This window comes from Anser anser (assembly GCF_964211835.1).
Source record: "Anser anser genome assembly, chromosome: 3".
Classification (NCBI taxonomy): domain Eukaryota; kingdom Metazoa; phylum Chordata; class Aves; order Anseriformes; family Anatidae; genus Anser; species Anser anser.
In genome coordinates this window covers 60,607,905-60,627,670 of record NC_139722.1, presented here as the reverse complement: position 1 = coordinate 60,627,670, position 19,766 = coordinate 60,607,905, and the positions used below count along the sequence as shown (strand labels likewise).

Here is a 19,766-nt window from a genome sequence, read left to right as displayed (position 1 = left end):
TGGGGAAAAAAAAATAAATCCATAAACAGCAACTGCTATAGCATCTTTGAATATTTTTTTTCTGTCTGCAAAAGAAATTACCAAAGTTTACCATTGGAGGGAGATAGCGATGAAGCTTTTGCTCTCTGACGAAGTATAACGGTCTATGCAGAGAGGAAACATGAAATAAACAAATACTTCTAGGCCAGGTGGTAAGCTTTGTATTTAGGTTGACAATAAGTTGCTGAATACCATTGCATTCACTGTTATTGTAAACTCTGGGAATAGATATTGCTCGGCAGCCAGAAGTAGCAGGTCCCTGCCCTGAAGACACTGTGACCTAAGATCACAGGGTTAAGCTTATAAAAAGCACCTAGACTCTTTTGAATCAAACGGAATTAAGCTTCTAGAAGACTGATACTCAGGATGGGATTTTCAGTGTGGTACTGCAGGACCCCTCTTTTAGATGTCCTAGTGAACTCCACTGCCTGAAAGGTAAGAACCCTACACTCCTTTCACAATATGCGGAGAGGTCTAAATCATTATCAGCTGGATCCACAAAAGCCAGTGCACCTTCAATTATAATATAATATACATATAATATGTATACTATGTACTATATGCTAACATATAATATTATCTGAATTCCCACCTCTTCCTAGTCTCCATACTGAAGGGAACTGGTGATTTTTGATCACAATTCACCGTCTTGAGCTCTCTTCCAACACCAGCTGCCTGTTCTGTGCAGAGTTCACACGGACTGCAGCCATGGTGACCTTTCTGCAGCAATACGGGACTAGCAGAAATAGGACCAGACAAGGAAGAATGTGAGATTTGACTCTTTTTCTTTGTAAGAAGTGAAAGCAGCATTTCTTACCTCATAGATAACCATTAAACTACATGACTATTACATATTCTGAGACAGCCTCTTGCAAAAACAGTGTTTTATAGTGCAATCTCTCTCTCTCTGACCTAATTAAATTGCAATTATTCACGGCAGTTTATTATTCAGATCATCAAATAGAATCACAGAGTACCCTACTGCCTGGTATTTATGGTATTCACATCTAAATTTGTTGGGCATGCCTTTCAGAAGAGGATGGAATTGAATGATCTTCTCCTACTCCAGATAAGAGAGTTTCCTGGAGTGCAGTCGGAAGAGGAGAATGGAGCTGAATATGATCTGAGGCAAAAAGGTGGAAGTACTTCTACTACGGGGAGACTTCATTAGTAGAAGTGCTCCAAAACCACTTCCCAGATCAGATGAGAGAAGCAGACCATTATTAGATTGAGATGTGTTAAGATTGAGGAATCTGACTGATAGCAAATGGAAGTGCTTTCAGGAATTGAAAACAGCCAAGTGAATGAACCACATTTGGAATTTAAACACCTTCAAAGCAATTTATCTGGAGTTATCTTCTTAAAACACCTGTGAACCCAGCCTAAATGCTCACATAGTCCAAAACTGAATAATCATGTTGAAAGAAGATGCCAAGAGTCAGCTGAGTTATGGTCACTAGCCAGATATGCATGCTTAAAATGTTGCAAATATGAAGCATAATTAGGTGTTTTGTCTCACCCTCCAGATAACATCTTTGTAGCACCTTAGGTCAGGACACTAATGACCAAAGATTATGTCTGACCTGAGGAAGAGATTGTTTACTGAATCAAGATCCTAGACCTCAGCAAATGCTAATGTAAGTGTTTAACTAAATTCATGTTAACCTCACTGGTTGCTTGAATCAAGGAAATTCCAGTTCAAGCACATACATAAGCATTAGCAGCATGGAGTTAGGCCATAATATATTTTGGTTCAAATTTATCCAGAAATTCCATTCAAGGCCCATAGCCGTCCAATTCACTGATGCTGAACTAATTTGAGCCAGTTTGTACTGAAAAAGAAAACACTTCAAAGTGAGTAGATTTTCCATTCCAGCTCCTCTCTCCATCTGACCTGCATGCATCCAGCAGACACTGTGTTTTCAAACACAGACACTTGGTAGGGAGGAAATCAGGCCACCGTCCTCCTATTCTTGTAACAATACAGGCTTTTCTAGCAGTGGGAGAATGCTACCAAATACACGGCCAGGTTCCTCATACAATAATAGTGGTTCCCAGCTGCCTCTCCCTCCTATTACACTCAGTATCTTGGTTCATAAACTCTGTGCACAGAGGATCTGTTTCTGTACCACTGACATCCCGAACATATGGGAAGGAGATTAGGAAAGGAGGGCTGGAAAGTGAGATACTGCAGTGTCTACAACTTTCACCTGTTAAAAATCAGTGTGTTATGGGATATTGTAGATAGTTTTGATGTAATGGAAAAGACCAAGTGTGTGCAGGTAAATGCAGAGCTTCCTTACCTTTCGTTCATCTTCTGCTGTTTAGAGCTTCATCCTCATGATTTCCAGTCTCTGCTCCTTTTTGTTCCTTGAAAGATAAGCATCTCCTCGGCACTGAAGTGTGTGTTGGTTGCATTGTACTCACTGCACTGCAGTCCACAGCTATGTTGTGGCTGCAGCACCAGTAGCACAATGAACTTGGACAAGGTGACTGGTATGGCTAAACACAGTTGGGTCTCCAAGTACATAAAAAGCTAGAAGCAATCAAATTGTAAGAGTAATTTTTCATCCTCAGTCTCATGAATCTTCTGAGCGGAAAGTACAAAACCACCTTAAAGCTTTCTATCCCTGAAAGTGGGGTAGGTCCATCTCTAAATACGCTGTGAAATATCTAGTAAAATTAATGAAGAGGCCAAATGTTCTTGCATTATTCAAAGATGGTTGTTGGCTACTTTAAGGAGTTTCTTTTGTGAATAAAAGTAAAGGCTCAAAGATCTTCTTACATGTACCTGAAAGATGACTGCTGATGAAGTGATTGACACACCTTTTAGCTTTAGAAATGAAAGACTGATTTCCATGTGGCAGGAATAACAGTTTTCTGTTTTGAAGAAAAATTTTATGTAGTTAGAAGAAATTTAACCATGACTTCATGAGGCCAAGATCTTGCCACAGTCATCCAGAGCACTGTAACTGTGCTGCTGTAAAATCTAGTCTTTTAAATTATTCTTACATTTTTTGTAGTATTTTAAAATAAGTGAGGCAATATTTAAAGTTTACATTTCCAAATGGGTTTTATTTCCTTGCATTCAATTGCACAGACTGAAAGATTGACACAAGTGTACTTAGAAATAGGTTCCTTGGCCTTCATGCAAAGATATAAATGGTTTTATTTTCCCCAAATCTGGGTACCTTACAGTTGCCTTTGGAATGACTAAGTCAACAGGAGATGCCTGCATTCCCAATGCTCATGAAATTCAATCTATTTCTTTAGGTGCATAAGTAAGAATTTAGGGCTCAGACACATGATCTAATTATGTGGTTTAGCAAGTTGATACTCATCTTATGATGTGTGATAAACTGTCCTTTCATTTAACACAGCTCAAATCAGCCGGAGAACTCAGAAAGTCTTCTGTCACAGACATAAATGACAGAGGTCCCACTGTCTCGAGTGGAGTAACTTCACTACAAGGCCAAGATGTTTTACTTCATGCTGTATGTACATTGACATGCCTATACAGTGTTTGTTCTGGGTTTCTTATCTTTCTTGAAGCTGGCATTTGTGCAAGTCTACAGATGCATGCTCTTTTCCAGCTGCAGCTGTGCCAAAGAGAAGGTAAGTGCACCAGCCTACTCCTCCCTCTAATGCTGGAAATTATCACCGTCTCTGATCTGCTGGCCAGGCTCCTCATGTGACTTTCCAGAACTTGTTTCAGTCAAAATAAGCTGCTGTAACAGTGGCCATTCTTCAAATTCTTAAAATTGACTCATCTCATTTTAGTGGATGTTGGTTAGAGGCCACAGAGAGAAGGTGACGAGTGTATACGGACGAGGTGCCGCTTCAGTAACCTCTTCAACTGGTGCAGCTACATCCTGAAAAGGTACGTGTCCACAGCCTACATGCAATTGTTAATTGAGTTTCCTGTTGTCAAGAAGCATATTCTGGGAACAAGCTGTCTGAAACAGCAAACTGTTTACATGACCCTAGGAATTGCTCCAGGCAAGATGAATGATCAGGCTGATGAATATGCTAATATTGGTCCTTTTAGGTTTTTAAAAGTTCAGTTAAAGAAAGGTAAGGGAACAGAAGAAGAAAAGGTTGCTGTAGAACAAGAGGTGGCTACTGGAAAACAGATGTGTTTATCCTTGAGGGTTTCTTTATTTTTGTTGTTTCATTTACACTTATAAAAAGTCAGCATCAGTCATATTTGTCTTGGTTTCTGGTGACCATTATTTTAAACTAACTGTGTACATTGTTGGAACATACAAAGAGCACTTAGTGCAGAAAGCTTTACCTGGCTGATGACTAATTTCACTTTTAGTTCCTTTCCGGATTACTTTTTCTGACTAGCTTCAATGAAGATTTCAGTTTATACCTACGGTAGTCAAGAGAATGTTTTTTTGTTTCATTTGCTATTTCTTCCTCCACTTCCTCTTAACCTGTGAGGCAGACTTCTTGGAATTCTACCTTAATGAAATTCATTATATCAATAAATCCCAGCATTAGCAAGTGACACATGCTAATCTTGGATTCGCAGCAAGGCATGAAGCAGAAAGTCAATAGGCTACTTTTCACACTACAGCTTGGTAAGAATAAGACTGAAGTAAATAAAAAAGTGCCTTTTCTTATGAAAAATCTTTCCTAAGAAGGAAGGGAGACCCCAAACACTTGGTTCTGCAGAGGGAGAGGATGAACATTTGGTCTCTTGTAGGACCAGCAGACAGGACAGTGCCACATCAGCAGAACTATTTTCTATCAGACTTTTCTATCTAATAGTACCCACCAGTAGGAAGGAGTCTACAATCATGTGGAGTGGGTAAGGGGTGGGAAAGAGAGGTTACCTCCATAGATCACTGCTACACGTTATTGTGTTATGGATATCTTTTTTATATATGAGTATATCGTATTATGGGTACATATAGTTACATATGTACCCTTTCCATGCTTTGCAGCCAGGGGTACTCTGAGGCTAGAAATGGGTTTCCTCTCTCAGGGATAATCATGATAACTAGAGGCCAGGTAAGGCACAGAGACCCAAAAATTCATCCAGAAGAGAGGTAATTTTTATAGCGGAACCTGCCAATGAATTTAATAGTTCTTGTGCAAAGAATGCTGCAAAGAAAACTTGAAATGGGGCAGTCCATGTTATTGCCCAGGATTATCAAGACTGGTTAACATTACACTGTGGAGCTGACAGATCAAAACACCAAGGCAAATGTTATTGTTTTTCGGGCTGAGTCATAATTATGTATGGTGCACTTTCCAGTAAGAGTTTATCTTTCATCCTTACAGACAGCTGACACATAGATTACCATTCATCAAAGAATTTGGGGTTTCTGTGAATAAAGATAACTGAAAGGCACTATACCAAAGTAATTTGTGGTCTGTGCTTAGTGGGGAAAACAATGATTGCTGAAGCAGTTAGCCCTGATAAAGGCAAAGAAACAGATCAAAATGAATATTGAAAGTAATTTCCAAGTCAAAAGCTATAATCTTATTTCTGAAACTGATGTAAAAAATATGGTCCACTTCATTCTCATTCACCAACAGAAACAAGACTAACAACGATGTTTCCCAGCAGTCAAAAGTGTGCAGAATCTGCCTGAAGGTTCTGGACATTTTTGCTGTAGTAGTGCAATTTTCTCAAGTCCTGTTGCTACTGAGGGACAAAGATGTAGCTGAGCCTCTGTGACTGAACTCCGGCATTGTGTCAGTGGATGGCCAGCACTTACGGGAGGAAAAATTGGCTCTGACTCTTTAGAGTTTTTCACAGTTTTTATTTAAAAATTTCAGAGGGTTGGTTGCTTTGTTCGTTTTATGATTTTATATATATATATGTTATATATATATATATATATATTACATTTATCATGGGCTTATTAAGTTAATCTTTATCAGGGGAGAAGTTGAAGCTCAAGCTAATTTCAGCCTTTAGAGAGCCAGCCCCCTTGAGCTCACTGGAGAGTCCCTGGGGAACGACAGGATCCCCCATGACTTGCTGTGTAGAAGAAGGCAACCCAGGGAGATTAGTTTGCATAGAACAATAGCTGTTGGACTGGGGATACAATCACCCCAATCTGTACAGAAGGGTACAACCCTCCCCAATCTCAGTGGTGGCTTTTTTAAACCTGTTTTGCTCTGTTTTGTCTAATCCTCTTTTTAACCTGGAGGTTTGCTCTGACTCCACCATGGCTCTCATGGCAGCATGTTTCAGAAGTGCACTGCCTGCTCTGTAAAGTTGCTTTTACCTGTTTTAGACCGAGCCCTGTTCTACTAGTGGAGAATTTGGGTTAACGTCTTCTTCCTCACCTTCTCCATTGCCTTTCTGATTGTATAAACCTAAGTCATATCTTCTCACCTCTCCCAGCTGAGCCCTCCCAGCCTTCTGCCTCTCATAGCCTTGCAGATATCCTCAGCTGATCTCTTAGGCTTTTAATTCATGAAGTATTAATGTCTTATGCAATGTAAAGCAGAGTTTTAGGATAAAATGTTTATGCCATAGTAATAGCCTGAAGACCAGTGGATACCTAAGGCTGCTGTGCCTGGTTTTGAAATAATGAGCTGGCTCAACATTACCATGAAAAAATGATCCACAGACTGCCACAGTAGTGCATAAATGCACACCTTGTTGCCGGCTGGATGTTTTGAGGTATTTTGTTTTGGAGGAATTTAGATCTGGTGGTGAAATCAAGCAGCTGAAGTCCATGATTCTCCATGGTATTATTATATTTCCTCTTTTTCAGGAAAAAGTGGGTGCTCTGAACTTCCAGATGAAAACAGCCTGCCCTACACAGCTAAGTAAACTGTTATTGTCAGGAATGTGGGCACTCTCCATTTTATGCCAGACTGTGTGCGCGCTCCCTGCTAAAGCATTTCCTTTAGCAAAACAAATAAGCACCACAACGACAAATACTACAACAATCGGTCAATTGAGAGACTGAAACATTGCTTTGCCACAGTGAATTTTCCACATGAAAAACTCAGGGCCTGAAGAGATGCTTTTACCGCATCTTATGTCAGCACCATATTTTCCTCGTGATCCAGACCTCACAAGCATTGCTTCTTAAATTTCAGAAAACAGAGAAGTTTTTATATTATAATATGTTTAAATCTGCTCTCATTCTCTCTTGCATGACATAAATCAAGAATCCTATTGTTTTCTCCTGGTGGAAGCATGGTCCTACCTGAAGAAGGCAGCAGGGTATTTGCTCTGATGGTCTTTCTGTACTTTGCAGAAGAAAAGCATCTCAAACAGAGCTGGATGTCTTGGAACAAGGCAGAGATTTCAGGCCATGAGCCATAAGCCACCTAGTTTGTATCACTCACTTATAAAGTGTCACAAGGCACAGGGATATTTTTGCTCTCTTAAAAGAAATGCACATTAAAATGGTACATTCCCTAGTTAGTGAACAACCATATGAAAAGGTGTTCTCTCCCCAGCTAGCAGCAGTGGCTCTGTGGTCATTTGGTCTTCTTCTGTCTAAAAAAGTACAGTACATTCCTTAGTCCCAGCCACCTTGACCGCTAGCTGTTGTGTTTCCTATGTCAGAGGAGATGAGATCATTTATACCACCAGTAATGGTGTCTGCAGAAGCTCTTCTTTTGTGCCAGGTCATAGTGCTGGTCTGGATGAACTACGAAAAGGATCTACAAACCATTTAAACTGCTTCCTGTTTTAATTGGCTATTAGATATAAGCCTTCACTCTCTTTCTTTGGCTTCTTCCTGATAAAAGAAGAGAGGACCCTGTTGAGCTATCTTGGTGGAGGAAGATTGCACGAAAGCAGAATTTTGCAAAAAATCATTAAAGAGAGAACTTAGAGCAAGAAGTGAGAGGAAAAAAAAAGAAATAAAATAGAAATCTGAGGGAAGAGGATGAAAAGGTAGATCTGCAAACATAAGACCAGTGGAACAGAATTTTATTCAAATTATATCTTGTCACATCTTCCTCGTCTTCAAGAGAAGGAAGACCATGTCAAATACTGCTGAAATAGATAGATGGGAGTGATAAAGCCATTATGCAATATATGTGGGGAGTGATAAGGTCATTATGTGACTTATGTGTTGGAAACTGATTTTGCCATTAGTGTGTATAACAATAAATTAGGCTTGTTGAACTTTATCCCTAGGAAACAAAGAAAGCAGAGAACACAGACGAACCTGCCAATTTATAGACAGTACATGAAACACCTAGCTCATTCTCCTGTGCAGTGCAGAATTTGTTTGCCTTAAAATGAGTAATGATGTGGCTGCCTTTGAAAAGCAGCATTGAAAGCTGATATTTAACTCTTCTACCCCGGAGTGTCTGAGAGAGGCAATTCAGATCCTGGAACAAGAGAAGCAGCTGAATCCCGGGGGGATGGCTCCTGGCAGCCTTCATGGAGGTGCTCTGATGGAATCTGTGGGCATGATGCTTCAGATGATCCATGGTATCCTGAGAGGAGCTGCTGCATCCTTGTGAGGTAAAAAATAATAGCAGAAACAAAGAATGAATTATTCTTTTATTTGCTGATGCCAGAAAGCAGAGTGTTACAGACAACAAGCTTCTACAACATAGAATGAGCAATGGGAGTCTCACTATTTTATCCCTCACCTTGCTCCTCCAGCTCAAGAAGAATGAGTAAATTTAGGAATAACTGACAAAACTTTTCTGCAGAGGGTGTTTGTGAGGAAGCTGCCTAGCAGAATGAAGGCTACTTGCCAAATGTCCAGCCAGCCTGAAGAGGGTCTGCAAACATTGCAGGACTAGACATGATGAAAAACCATTTGAAGCAGACATATTTTTTTTTCATTAACATGTCTTCCCCATTTACAATTCAGTTAGCACATGCACTGTGGCATCCAGGAGGAAATGCTGTGATACTCCAGGATACTGGTACAACACTATAGCTGGTGCATTGGGTTTAGGCACAATGCTTCTGAAATACACACTGTAAAAAATGGCCAACAAAATGGTGTTTTCTGAACTCAGCCTTCCTACCTTCTACATTCATCAACACTCAATAGAGTGGTAAACAAGCTGTAATCTGTCTGAGAACCAAGTGCTTAAACAGATTCTGTTGCAAGATTTCACTTATTATCTGAACACGTGTTGCTTGAAACTTTCTGTTCCTTACACACTTTCTGCAAAACCCACAACAGCAATAGTCAAATGTTCTTACAAACTTTTCATGGACTTTAAATTATTCTTTTGTTTATTCTGCAATGCATTAACTTCTAATACTAATATGATTTTTTTTAAAGGAATATAACATGTATCATCTGAAGTGCTGGGTTTTTTAAGGTCATGTTGGCTCACAAGTTTTACTCGTCAGAATGTGCAGCTTTGCTTCTGTGGATGTGATCATCTGTCTTTAGTTCAAAGTCCAAATTACCTCTCAAAATCTGATTCAAAAATACAAATAAGCTTTGTTTACAGCTGGGTCTACTCTAAACGATGCTTATCAGCTGAACTCCTGCCTCTTGTACAGCTTTTAAAACTTCAAAGTGCATAAAAAACACAATCGTGTCACTTTTTTTTTCTTCTATGTTTGCCAATAGCATCTAGTTGTTGGCTAGGGAGCTAGGAACAAAGTACAAGTGATAATGGAATTATATTGATAACAATGAACAACAGCAATACAAAAATCCCAGTACTGCCCATGTGGCAACCAATGCACAACAAATAACCTGACATCTGGGCACCAAGTTCCCCATGGACTGCTTTGTCATTTTCCAGTATACTCTACTAAATAAGTCATGTGCTCCTCCCATTAATTTCAAAACTACTTGAATGTAAGCAAACTTTATTCTGAAATGTTTATAATAAAAGCTGAAATGTAGCAAGCCAAGAATTTTCTAGGATATTTACTTCAGCAATTACATTTTGAATTGCAGAGGTTGGGATTTTTTCAGGATGAAACAAATCTCTGTGTTTCTGTATCATATGCTTTTGTGAGATACCTGTGAAAGTAAGTTTGCTGGCTTCACAGAAAGCTATTGATCCCAGTGGAAGAGGTTTTCAGTCTGCCACAGGGTTGATGGTGATAAACAGGACTGTATTTAATAGTAGAAGTCTGTTACTACCCAAAACTCAGTAAAAACGATGTCTTGACAGAAAATTGTTCTTCACACAATGGAAGACTGTATTTGATATAATCAGCACAAAAGCACATTGCCCTCTTTCTGGTAATCATCAAATGTTTGGTTTCTTAACTTGGAAATAAACAAGCCTCAAGGAATCTGAAAATTTGAGGTTTTATACATCTCACATACTGGTTTGTGTGGTGTTTTGTGTTTCTTTGTGTGTGTGTGTGGTTTTTTTTGTTGTTGTTGTTTTTGTTTTTTCTTTCTCAAACCTAGCTAAATTTGCAAATACTTTAAAACAAAATTCCATTCCAGTAAAGAATGGACATGGAATGGAATGAGAAGACAATTTCTTTTTTAATAGACTTAAACATCACTCTAGTTCAAATGAAATACTTGGGTGCAAGGAGTTGCCACTGTTGCTTGCAGGACTACAGCACATTTCAAAAATATTTTGTGGTCTTTAGAATGTGACAACTGAGCAATAACATTGAAGGCTCACATATATTATTCAAGCGTCTTATATTCTCAACCTTTAGTCTCACTGGTACTATTTGATTTCACAGAATCACAGAATTGTAGGGGTTGGAAGGGACCTCAGGAGATCATTGGGTCTAACCCCCCTGCCAAAGCAGGTTCCCTAGAGCAGGCTTCCCAGGTAGGTGTCCAGACGGGCCTTGAATATCTCCAGAGGAGACTCCACAGCCTCCCTGGACAGCCTGTCCCAGTGCTCCGTCACCCTCACCATGCAGAAGTTCTTTCGCATGTTGGTGCGGAACTTCCTGTGCTCCATTTTGTGGCCATTGCCCCTTGTCCTGTCCCCACAAACCACTGAAAAGAGGTTGGCCAAATCCCACTGTCTCCTACACTTAGATATTTGTAAACATTGATAAGGTACCCTCTCAGCAATCTGTGATTCACTTTTGTTACTCTTTGCCATACAACGTTACATAGCTTTTGTTGTGTGTCTTGAGGGATGGCCTGACCCTCTGCTAAGGGTGGAGAGTGTGCAACCAACTGTATGAGCGATTGTGCTGTGTCAATTGACACAATTTTCCCTCTAATTACAGACGCTGGTGTGGCTTTTCTTCTGAGTGCAATGAATGTCAGACCTTTAACTTGTTTTCCGGCACATGGAAATTGTGTGAGGGCCTGAAGAGCGGTTCCAATGGAACTTAGTTATAATGCAGGCAGGCTTTCGGTGTGTGAGATCATCCATAGGCTAGCATAGTATCATAGGATGACAGGGCTCTGCATCCCACTTCAGTGGAACCAGCTGCATGAGACTGATGGTGTGATGGGAAGTATGCTGCAACCTTCCTGTTTCCAGGAATATGTCTGGAAATACCCTCGTGATTTAGGAGATGTCTCTCAACATCTCCACTGAGGATATGAAACCAATATGCAGTAAAACACAACAGCCCAATTTTAAATGTGGATTTTCCTCTTTGCAATGATTTTTTGAAGCTGTTTGGTGTAGGACTGTGGTTAGATTTTGTAGTTCACTAGCTAAACACAGTAGAAATTCTCCAAATGCTAGGAAATCACATTGAAAAACTTGCTTGAAATGTTAAGATGGCAATATCTGTATCTCCATCATTAGTAAATAACAAAGTTAAAAATCTCAACCTGCCAACCTTGGGGCCATGCTGCAAGGGTAGTCTGTGGAGCTTTGATGTCAAAATTGGGCAGGGACAAATCAACTGCTACGTAAGAGTACCAGTACTGTTTTCATCAATAGTTGAGAAAGACGGCAAGAGAGCTAGCTACCTCTTTGATAAAGATTATATACAAGTTTACAGTTCTGCAGTGCACTCTGACTGTACTTACAACCACAGATATAATTCTCTGAGACGCTTGCCTGTATCTATATGCACAAGGTACTAGCATCTTTGAAATCCCATCTGGCTTCTCAATGGGCTATTGCCTAAGCTGGAAGATGTATACCTTATTGTCAAGTCAGTTTATAAGTCCTATGCTGTTTGGGTCCCAAGAAAAATCAGAAACCATCATTCTTACTATGTGCCTCTTTATTTTCTGGACTGTTTTTGCTAACAGTGCTTGGTTTTAAGTTCTGGAACAAGGGGGTAAGATTATTTCCAGCAAGAACATTTCTGTTTGGTCATCTGCTTCACTACTTAAATTAACCCCATGTATGTCAACTTGAAAAGTATGCTGAAGAGGCTTCATATCTTAAGGAACTTTTCTTGGGCATGCTGACTGTAGAGTGCCTTTTGTAGCAAGAATTGCAAACTATTTTGGTGCTGGCTTATATTATCTATGGTGTATATAGTTCTGTATATTGTCTGTAGATGGTCCTCAGAGACTGCAAAAGTCATATTTTCTGTTAATCCATGAAATGAATGGTTAAGCACAGGTATGAGCTAAACTAGAGTCATTCACGGATTAATTTTCTTTTAAGATGGCTGTGCTATTATCATTTATTTGCTTTAAAAAATCTGATTTTAAGTGTGTTTGCAATGATAACTGATCAGTAATAGCTGTGACTTTAATTAAGAACTCTGTCTCCTCCTCACACTGTTCTATCTTTACGACACTTCTCTAAAACTATTAGTAGAGGATGTATATAAACATAATTATCACAGTATCACAGATTTCTAGGTTGGAAGAGACCTCAAGATCATCGAGTCCAACCTCCGACCTAACACTAAGTACTCCACTAAACCATATCGCTAAGCTCTACATCTAAACGTCTTTTAAAGACCTCCAGGGATGGTGACTCCACCACCTCCCTGGGCAGCCCGTTCCAATGCTTAATAACCCTTTCGGTAAAGAAGTACTTCCTAACATCCAACCTAAACCACCCCTGTCGCAACTTTCGCCCATTCCCCCTCGTCCTGTCACTAGGCACGTGGGAGAATAGACCAACCCCCACCTCGCTACAGCCTCCTTTAAGGTAACTGTAGAGAGCGATAAGGTCGCCCCTGAGCCTCCTCTTCTCCAGGCTGAACAAGCCCAACTCCCTCAGCCGCTCCTCGTAAGACTTGTTCTCCAGACCCCTCACCAGCTTGGTCGCCCTTCTCTGGACTTGCTCGAGCACGTCCATGTCCTTCCTGTAGCGAGGGGCCCAAAACTGAACACAGTACTCGAGGTGCGGCCTCACCAGAGCCGAGTACAGGGGAAAATCACTTCCCTAGACCTGCTGGCCACACTGCTTCTTATACAGGCCAGGATGCCGTTGGCCTTCTTGGCCACCTGAGCACACTGCTGGCTCATATTCAGCCGACTATCAACCAATACTCCCAGGTCCTTCTCGGCCAGGCAGCTTTCCAGCCACTCATCTCCCAGCCTGTAGCTCTGCTTGGGGTTGTTGCGCCCCAGGTGCAGGACCCGGCACTTGGCCTTGTTGAACTTCATACAGTTGACCTCAGCCCATCGGTCCAGCCTATCCAGATCCTCCTGCAGAGCCTTCCTGCCCTCGAGCAGATCGACACACGCACCTAACTTGGTGTCATCTGCAAACTTACTGAAGGTGCACTCGATCCCCTCATCCAGATCATCGATAAAGATATTAAAGAGGACCGGCCCCAGTACCGAGCCCTGGGGGACACCACTAGTGACCAGCCTCCAACCAGATTTGACTCCATTCACCACAACTCTCTGGGCCCGGCTATCCAGCCAGTTTCTAACCCAGCGAAGCGTACGCCAGTCCAAGCCCCGAGCAGCCAGTTTCTTGAGGAGAATGTTGTGGGAGCGTGCTAAGATACAACAAAGGAGCGTGCTAAGATACTCAATACAGTATCAAAAGTACTCAATACTGTATCAATTGCCTAATGAATACATCCATCTTTCCAATAATGGGTTGATTTTTACATTACTGCTAGACAAAGGGTAGTTTTGTATTTAAGGCACAGGACTTAAGTCAATTAAGTAAGGGTCAAATTTAGGCTTGAATAAATGGGCTTTCAGATTCTAGTGGGAATTGTGCACATTTGTATTATGGTCTGTTTTGTTTCCGTTCTTGGCTTTGTCTTTGACTTCCTCTGTAACACTTGGACAAGTTACTTCACATATACATGCCTCGGTTTCCATGTTGTAAACTGGGGACTATGCAGAAAATTAGCCCACAAAGCGTTCAGAACCCAGCTTAATTAAAGGTTGCAAAGGCAATTTTGTTCCTCAGAGGAGAGGCAGCTTTTTATTACAAACTATTATCATAGCTATTATAACGTACTGTAGTTACTAGGGTCTATTTACTTCCCCTTGTTTTATGCCAGTGTAAATTATGTAACCTCCACGAAGGTTTTCTTGATGTAAAGCAAGGATGTTGGCTACATATCAGCTGCTAAGTGTCTCTGACCAGCTGTCACTCAGGCACTTCTCAGCTTTTGAGAGGAATTGTGAGTCTCCAGCACTAATTTTACTTCTGTTTCAGTTTGCACAAGCTCATTGTGTTCATTTAGAGAGGGCTGCAAGCAGTCTTGATAGCAATCAAGAGGAATGGCAAAAAATATGGTCCTCTTGACAAGCACTTATGGGAAACACAAGACTTGTAACTGGGAAATGTGAGATATTTCACTGTGCTGGAATGCGAGTAACAGAGGAGAAAGAGTCTCTGTGTTTTAACTCCCTCCTGGGGCTAAACAATATGTCCCCTCAGTAAAGGATATCAAAGGCAGCTGAAGGATATCTTATTAGAGCTAAATTGCCAGGGAAGGTGGGCAGGAATGAGCAGAGAAAACTGTGGGTTTGGATTCCTGCAGAATAACAAACTCCTGATTTCCTGTGTTGCTCTTTCTCTTGGGGATATTTTGGTAACTGGCCAGCCTCAGCCTGGTGGCAACTGAAAGGCAACTGGCCAAATGAATAGCCCCGATGATATGAATAATGATTAAAAGGTTAAAAAAGCCCCATGTGACTAGCTGGCGTAACAGGAGCATGAGTAGACCAGGTATGCCAATAAACGCATGGCAACAGTTTTACTGCAGTAATTAGATACATACACAGCATATAGGCTTTTACCCTATTTACTACTTCAGTGTGCTTATCCCTCATTGCTGTGATATTCTTTCATCAGCCTAAGTAAAAAATGTTATTTGCTTGAACTGGGTGAAATAAAATAAAACCAAATCCCAGACCAGGAAGTTTTTCTCCAGATTCTTTCCACCTTCCTTGGCATCTTTGATGTGTGACCCTTGCCACCCACCACCCTCTCTTTCAGCTGGCTGTCCCTGTAATAGCCTCCGAATGAAATGATCGTCCCCAGGACCAAAGAGGAGGCTGTGGTTTTCATAGACGACTGCCCGCTGCAGGCACTGCTTACTTGTGGTGTTTATTTCAGTCCCTCCTAGCTACGGTGCCTGGAGCTGGAAGGGTCAGTCTGCAGTTTGAATTGGCATATTTTTAAGGTCTTTTCTATTATGAAATATTTATGAGAGGAAACAAGGTTGGACATTCCTGCAACGGGTCCAGTGTAAGAACGCTATGTGCCTTCCTCCCCGAACATGTAAATGCAGTCAGTTATTTAATGGAAGACTCACATACCTTGTTCCTTTACATTTCAAGTGAGCTGTCAGAGGAATGTAAACATTTATTTGGAGCAAGCCCTCAGGTAAAGGATTACCATATGCCGCACAAGGAAATTCCAGCATGCCCACCAAAATTTATGCTGTGGAGAGAGCTATGAATAGAAAGTTTGTACACTGTTATGAATATGGATAAAATACATCACTCATGGCCGGGCTATGGCACGCAAAATTGAAAAACACATATTTTGGATCACACAATATTTTCAAAAATATATTTAAAAGAAAATAAACATGGGATCTTGTGTGTTCATTTACTGTTTGAAGTACCTTCGGGGAAGAGAGACATCAACAATTTTTCTTCCAGACCACTCACTTCTCTTGATAACAGGGGGTTCTTTGGGAGAAAGGCAGAAGGCTAATTCCTGGGATCTCTTTGTTTCCTTAGCCAGTGACCATTTACTGGGAGTTTATTTGGTGTTCAGAGCTAGCAAAAGCAAATGCATTCAGAGGGCTACGTTCAGTTTTAAAGGTCAGAATTCCTCATTCTCAGCCACCTCACAAGGTGACCTTTTCATAAGCATTACATGACCCTTGTTCACCTTGCAAAGAAGTGTAATTAACATTTTTATTACTATTATTCTACAGCCAGCCAGTCATCACTGATGTTTTGGTGTGGTCAGCATCAGTTTCTTTTGAAGTGAAAGAACTGCTAAACGTGTTAAAAAGAGATGTTAAAACTTGTGCCTGTGAGGACAACCCCACTATGCAAACCAATGGCTTCTAGACACCTCAGCAGCTCTGGGTTGTACTACGCAATGGTCATGTCTGAGCTGTAAGAGCTTGCTAGGATGACCCCAGGCCATGCAGAACTTGTGCACTCCAAATCCTTATGTCAGCCCCCCTCTAACTGCATTTATAGCAGTGCTGCATGAGTTTCTTTCAGTGGGAGGGACTCACGGGGTTGATCTGCCCTTACTCTGAATATCTGTGGTTGGGCCAACTCATGGATTTGTGCTCAGGGCCCTTCTGCTGCCTGTTCACTGCAACATCCCTTTCCACCACAGTTTCTTTCTGTGTATGTGTGGAAGTGACAGGAGAACAATGCTACACTTAAATAAGAGTAAAACTACCTTATTGGTGGTGAAAGAGAAGTGTGAGACAGAGAAAAAACAGTGTTTGGCAGCACCAACTTTTAGTGTGGCACCAGGCCCAAGCTGTCCAGATTTATGTTGATGCAGAGGAAGGGAGGAGTTTGATGTGGGATATCAAACTGGTTTGATTATCTTATACTTTTACCACAAAATTGGGATTATTTTAACTGGAAATTACACCTGACAATTGAATGAGAAACATTGAAAAAAAAAGTTATTGATTTAAAGTCTTAAGACTCCTACAACTTAAGGGATGGCAGCCCAAACCTAGCTCGGGGTAGCTATGGCACCTATGTTCAAGCTGAGCATCAACAAGCTCCCCAGGAACATACACACACATACACACACATGCACACATGCACATGGACACCCCTACCCTCCAGGCTGTTCATACCCAGAACAATTTGATCTACAAGTATCCTACACACACGTGCCCCTGTCGTCCTCCAGCACCCTGTCCCAGCACAGTCTCCCGTACTCATTGCGGGGGTACAGCAGGGTATCTCCTTCATGGGGCACTCTGAGCGCAGTGTGATACCTGAAGTTATTGTCGGTGAGAGACAACAAGGAGGTTTGTTTAGTGATGAAACAGCAAGGTACAGCTAAGGATGAACAACTTTGTTAGAAGAGAGAGGTATAACCATTGAGTAAGAGCTTTACTGCAGTGTAGGTGAGTTGCTAGGTGAAGCTGAAGTGAACAACCAATCTCAGTCTTTTTGCCTTTGATCATATCTTTTAGAACAGGGTTGGGAATACAAATTCTGAAGTTATGTCTGAGAGCATTGTCCAAATGCTTCTCCAACTCCAGCAGGCTTGGTGCTGTGACCACTATCCTGGGGAGCCTGTTCCAGTGCCCTTTATGGTGATGAAAAGATTATTAAGAGCAAATATGTGGAGGCTAGAGAGTGAGAACATGGCTGTTGTTGTTTTAGCATTAATAGACTGTTTCCTTTGAGCATCAAATGCCTTAGTTATTAATTCTTAGTCTATATACTCTCTGACCTCACTGTAAAGAAAAAATATTACTACCCACTTCAGTCTACTAACATTGGGATTAAATCCCTGGGAGGTGATTGTACCCCCCTGCTCTGCCCTCATGAGGCTCCACCTGGAGTACTGGATCCATGTTTGGGGACCATAGCACAAGAAAGATGTGAACCTGTTAGAGTCCAGGGAGTCATAAAAAGATGATCAGAAGGCTGGAGCACCTCTCCTATGAAGAAAGGCTGAAAGAGCTGGGGCTGTTCATCCTAAAGAAGAGAAGGCTCTGGTGTGTCCTTACTGCAGCTTTTCAATACTTAAAGGGGGATTATAAAAAAGATGGAGAGCAACATTTTGCTTGGTCAGACAATCACAGGAAAAGAGGGAATGGTTTTAGACTAAAAGAGGGGAACATTAGATTGGATATTAGGAGGAAATTTTTCACTCAGAGGGTGGTGAGGCACTGACACAGGTTGCCCAGAGAAGCTGTGGATGCCCCATCTCTGGAGGTGTTCAAGGCCAGGCTGAATGGGGCCTTGGGCAACCTGGTCTAATGGGAGGTGTCCCTGCCAATGGCAGGAGGTTGGAAATAGGTAGTCTTTAAAGTTCCTTCCAGCCAAACCTGTTCTGTGGTTCTGGTTCTAAAAAACCCTAATGGTTGGCTGAGAATTGATACTTAAGAAAGCAAGGGTAGTGTTCAAATGAAATACGGTATCATAACAATTAAGGACTTCAGACTATTCAGTGTCATTATATTATTTATGCACATCTTATTTGTTGCAGCAAAAGATCAAGGTGTTATTGCCATTTTCTATCTGAGGAAACTTAGACAAGAAGCTTTCAATGGTGGTGGCAGAGATAGAAAACAAAATCTAGTGTGCTTACTCCCAGGCTGCTTTTTGAGCTGGAGATCATTTGAAACCACTTTGAACTTTTAACATCTGATGAATTTTTAAACATGCGGCCCTACATGAAATATCTCAGTCTAGCAAACAGGATAGCCAGTTTGATCCTAAAGTGCATCAATCATATCATTGTAGGTGCTGAAAAGTGGCATCAGAGTCCAGCACCCACATTTAACAGCTGAGTGCAGGAGCCGGGAACAAAGACTTTCTATCCTTGTGCCCACTTGCACAAACATCGCAGTGCTCTGAGCCTCCATGCTCTTAGCGTGCGCCTCTGTGGGTGTAAATCACATGAAAGGGATTCTTGGAAGCACTGCCCCAAGGAAGGCTGCGATGTGCCCACAGTTCCTGGGTGGCAGGCCCCTGGGTGAGGCACAGCCGTTCTAATTATGTCCAGTTAAGACCTTCAGGGTGGACCCAAAGTTATTTTCACAGTTTGCATGGAAAACATCTCACAGATCCAGCATATTCACTCTGCGGCATGAGGGCTGTAATTTGATAGGGAACCCTTTTTGTGGTGTGACAACCCACAAACACCCTTGGGCCACTGCTGGCAATGTGCCCGATGAGGAAGAAGCAGAAGGCACTATCCCAAAAGGCTCCTGACCTGCTGACCAAATAATGACCAGCAGTCTAGTGTTCTCGAACACGAATTTGGCTATGGATTTTTTATGAAAATTGTTTCTAAAAAAATGGTGTGCCATACAATAATTTACAGGCAAGCCTACATTCCCAGGATCACAGTTGTTTCACTTGTGGGATGGTATATTGAGGTATATTCATAACTTCAAAAGGTGACATAACTAAAAGGTGACTGATGTCTGGTTCATTTAATTTGCTGTGGGCTCCTTGCAGACAACGCACTTGCACATGCAAGTTGATTCCTCTCTGTCTGTACACCTAATATGCAAATTTTATCTTGAAAATTAAAGCCCCCAGGGAGGAGATTCCATCAGTGCTAGCCAACTTGTGGCCAGACAAAAACCTGAGCTCTTTTGAGGTCCATTAGAGCAGCTGCTGTAACAAAGAAAGGTGTGTTTGATTGCGGCTACAAATAACTGGCCATTCCGGAAGCATACTTTTGTCCCCGGGGAGCAGGTGAAGGTGAGTGGCAAAGCAAAGGCTTCGAGGCAAAGA

General features: G+C 41.5%; 1 long non-coding RNA gene across 2 annotated transcripts; it reads left to right on the top strand.

Annotated features, from left to right (window-relative positions):
* The first annotated feature begins 366 nt into the window (after positions 1-366).
* Positions 367-13,200, top strand: LOC310897267. 2 transcript variants are annotated; one of them, XR_014582170.1, is made up of 3 exons: positions 367-474; positions 3,820-3,919; positions 6,783-13,200. It is a non-coding gene; the product is annotated as an uncharacterized lncRNA (long non-coding RNA). The 2 variants fall into 2 exon arrangements; XR_014582171.1 differs by lacking the exon at positions 367-474 and adding an exon at positions 3,426-3,654.
* Positions 13,201-19,766: the final 6,566 nt, after the last annotated feature.